General features: G+C 38.6%; 1 long non-coding RNA gene and 1 pseudogene across 2 annotated transcripts in view; both read left to right on the forward strand.

Annotated features, from left to right (window-relative positions):
* The window catches only part of LOC106877281 (uncharacterized), a 107476-nt gene that overhangs the window by 31098 nt on the left and 72275 nt on the right, over window positions 1-4103 (forward strand). The gene's annotated exons all lie outside the window — the stretch shown is intronic.
* Window positions 2853-3831, forward strand: LOC128248709 (homer protein homolog 2-like; annotated as a pseudogene).

A 4103-nucleotide genomic window follows, 5' to 3' on the forward strand; every position in this document is an offset into this window, starting at 1 on the left:
TATATATACATACATGCACGCACACACATACATACATACATACATACATACATACATGTATGTTGGTAAGAAAACTGACCCTATCTAGTAATTCTTCCTGTTCTTTATTGTGGGCAACTATTATTTTCTAAGCAGAAGCATTGCGTCATTATTGAATTCTTAACGAAAGAGGGGTGCAGGCGTCTGACATCCATAAAAAAGCAACAAGTTGCTGATGAGCTTGATGCCGTTGACACATGAGCAATGTGCACAGAACATAAAGTTTTGAAGAAGGGAAAACCAGCAGCAGTCAAGACAAGCCACACCATGGGAGACTCAACTGCGCGCATTGACACGAATCGTCAACGGCTGGATGAACTTATTTGCACAGACAGATGAGTCATAATCCATTAGCTTGTTACAGAACTGGACCGTGGTTTACAATGCATTACAGATGAAGGCGAAAATCTTTGGAAATTGGAAAATATATGCAAAGTGAGTATCACAGTAATTGATCCATGGCTTGAAGGAGACAGAGGCGGAAGTCTGCTCTGATCTGATCTGCTGAAAGCGTTTGAAACCAATGAAGACACATATTGAGAGGCTTTTTTTTTTTGTCTATACATACATATATACATACATATACATACATATATATTCATATACATACATGAATATATATATGTATGTATGAGTGTGTATGTGTGTACATACGTATAGATAGATAAATAGCGACATACATACATATATACATACATACATACATATATACATACATACATGCATGCATACATACATACATACATACATACATACATACATACATACATACATACATACATATGGAGAGATGGAGTGCGTGAGTGCGTGTATGGGAGTACATAGACCGGTGTGATTCATGTCAGATTTGACCATGACAACCTCCTTCTCAAGCGATACATTGTTGAGAGGGAGAATAATAAAAGTGTTTTTGTGAGGTTCCACTGTTTTTGGATCAATCCAAAGCTTTCGATAGGATCGACCATCATCAGTACTTAACAGAAGTCCCTCAATGCCTGTTTTCTTCTGAGACTGGATTGTTTCAATGTCCAGTGTCACCAAGTCGCTAGTCAGACTTAATGGCTAGCAATCGAATCCGTTACAAATCAGTCACTCGGTCTTTCAATAGTACAACTTCTCTCCCTCTCTCTCTTATTTTTATTTTTACTTGCTTCAGTCAATGCGACTATCCTGGGTTACCGCCTTGGCAATTTTTTTAGTCGAATGAATCCACCCTAATACTTTTCGTTTTTTAAAGCCTGGTACTTATTCTATCTTTTGCCGAACTGCTAATTACGGAGACGTTAACACACCAACACCGGTTATCAAGCAGTAAAGGGAGAACATGTACAAACAGGTAGATAGATAGATAGATAGATAGATAGAAAGATACATACATACATACATACATACATACATGCATACATACATACATACATACATACATATATGCATGCATGCATACATATATGCATGCATGCATGCATACATACATACATACATACATACATGCATACATACATACACACACACACATATACGACGGGCTTCTTTCAGTTTCCGTCTACCAAATCCACTCACAAGGCTTTGATCAGTCCTAGGCCATAATAGAATACACTTGCACAAGGTGTCACGCGGTGGGACTGAACTCAGAACTATGTGGTGGAGAATCGAGTTTCTTAGCACCCAGTCACATCATTACTTCTGTACGCTTTAGCTGTTGATCTATTGCTGTAGAAATCAGAAGTTAAAGAAGGACCTCTTGCTTGACTGGGACAACGTCACTGTCATGATGTCGAAAACTGCAGAACTCAATGGTTTAATGAAAAAATTGCAAACGGAGGACAACACTTGTATTACGGTACGCTCGTTTACATCTATCACGTGATGTCATGACAAAGACGCGCTAACGCACGCACTCTCACACATACACACACACACACACACACACACATACACACACACAAACAAGTACACACACACACGTATATATGTATGTATGTATGTATGTATGAATATACATATGTGTGTGTATGTATGTGTGTGTGTGTGTGTGTCTGCATCTGTGTCTGTGTCTATGTATGTTTGTATGTATGTATATGAGGGGCATCTTTCAATTTTTGTCGGCCTGGGACTATAATAGAAGACACTTGCCTAAGGTACTTCACTGTGGTACTCAACAGAGGTGTACCTAACAGGGGAGCAAGGAGAGCGACCACCCCGCCCCCACACAGCATATTTTTCAAAATTGGAGCCTTTTCAACAATTTCAACTTTTTAATTCACTTGTACGATACAAGTCGTATCGCTTTGTTTTTATTTTTTTTAATTTAATTTATTTATTGTTAAGGAAGAACTTTCTGAAGTCATTACTTTATTTGACCAACCTCCCCGCGTTCTTAAATTGTCTTTTCGATCTCCTGCGATGTATTGGTGACCGCTGACATCTGATGAACCAAAACAAATCCTGACTTCATAACCTCTTGACATTAGACGATCCCGTGGAGTTTCCTCTTATTCATATCACACCTATTTCAGTAGTTGTAAATTTCATACACAATGACATTGTATACTATAACAAATGAAATATTTCGTGTAGTATAAGGGAAATGAGTTTAAAACTGTTGGGTGTGTGCTACGGCGCCTTCTTTTTTATATGCTTCCCCCCACTAACTTTAGAACCTGGTTGCGCCTCTTGTACTGAACCCAAAACCATGTGGTTGTGAAGCAAACTTTTAAGCACTTCGTCCGCCGCTCTAATATTTTTTTTACATTCGTGCCGGTTCTTCTCTCTTTCCATCTCTATTTTTTTATCGACCCCTATTAACTCTGTATTTTGAGAGAAAATAACAAAAACGAAACATAATAATGAATTCGGGGGAACAGCCACTGTTCAGCTGTAGGGCCCATGTTTTTCACATGGGAGATCAGGAGAGTAAAAAGCACTGGATTCAAATTAGTAAAACGGCTGCAGTAGTTCACTTTTATTATGACAATGCTCGTGCCACGTACCGAATTATAAGTGTCGAAGACTCAAAAGCTTTTGTGAACAGCACAGTTACGACAAGCATGGTTTTTACAAAGACTTCTCAGAAATTTTGCCAGTGGTCAGATGTTAGTGCCAATATTGTGTATGGACTTGGTTTCAGCGGAAAAAAAGAACTCAATCAGTTCCATGATTATTTTGAGGAGGTGAAATTACTTACAAGAAAACATTCAAAATTTAAGCAAGAAATAAATGGTGCTATGGACAATGATACTGTGAAAAAAAAACAGGTACCACACCAGTCAACCCACTATGTCACACAAGGACATCAAGTCTTTCCTCTTTACCAATCAGTACAAGTAATCTACAAGACCAGCGACGGGGATCTCTCTTCAGTTCTGCTACTAGTCTTCCTGGAAATGTCACCGAAGCATATTTTTTAATATGAAAATGATAGGTTAAAGTTGGCATTAGCCCAAAGTTCAACAAACACCAAAAAAAATGGGAAATTGAACTGCAGACATTGAAAGCCAACAACCAAAAATTGACAACAGCCCTTCAAGAGAGCACAGCAAATGCTGAAGAATGGAAAAAAAACAACTAGCAGCTTACAAAGAGGAAAATGCCCGACTCAAAAAACGGGTTCAAGAATTAGAATCTTTACCAATGTCTTCAGAACAATGTAATAATTTAGTAAAAGCAGAACTGTCACAAGTAACTTCCCGTTTAAACCAGGTGCAATTAGATTCCTCAAACAAGATGCAGTAAATTGAACATCTTCATCGACGTATTAAAGAATTATCAAATACAGAAGCTGAAAATGCTATTCTCCAGGCTAAAATAAACTAGAACGTTTACTCTTTTACTTGTTTCAGTCATTTGACTGTGGCCATGCTGGAGCACCGCCTTTAGTCGAGCAAATCGACCCCAGGACTTACTCTTTGTAAGCGTAGTACTTATTCTATCGGTCTCTTTTTGCCGAACCGCTAAGTTACGGGGACATAAACACACCAACATCGGTTGTCAAGCGATGTTGGGGGGACAAACACAGACACACAAACACACACACACACACACACACACACACACACACACACACA

The sequence above is a fragment of the Octopus bimaculoides genome, chromosome 9, assembly GCF_001194135.2.
Source record: "Octopus bimaculoides isolate UCB-OBI-ISO-001 chromosome 9, ASM119413v2, whole genome shotgun sequence".
Classification (NCBI taxonomy): Eukaryota; Metazoa; Mollusca; class Cephalopoda; order Octopoda; family Octopodidae; genus Octopus; species Octopus bimaculoides.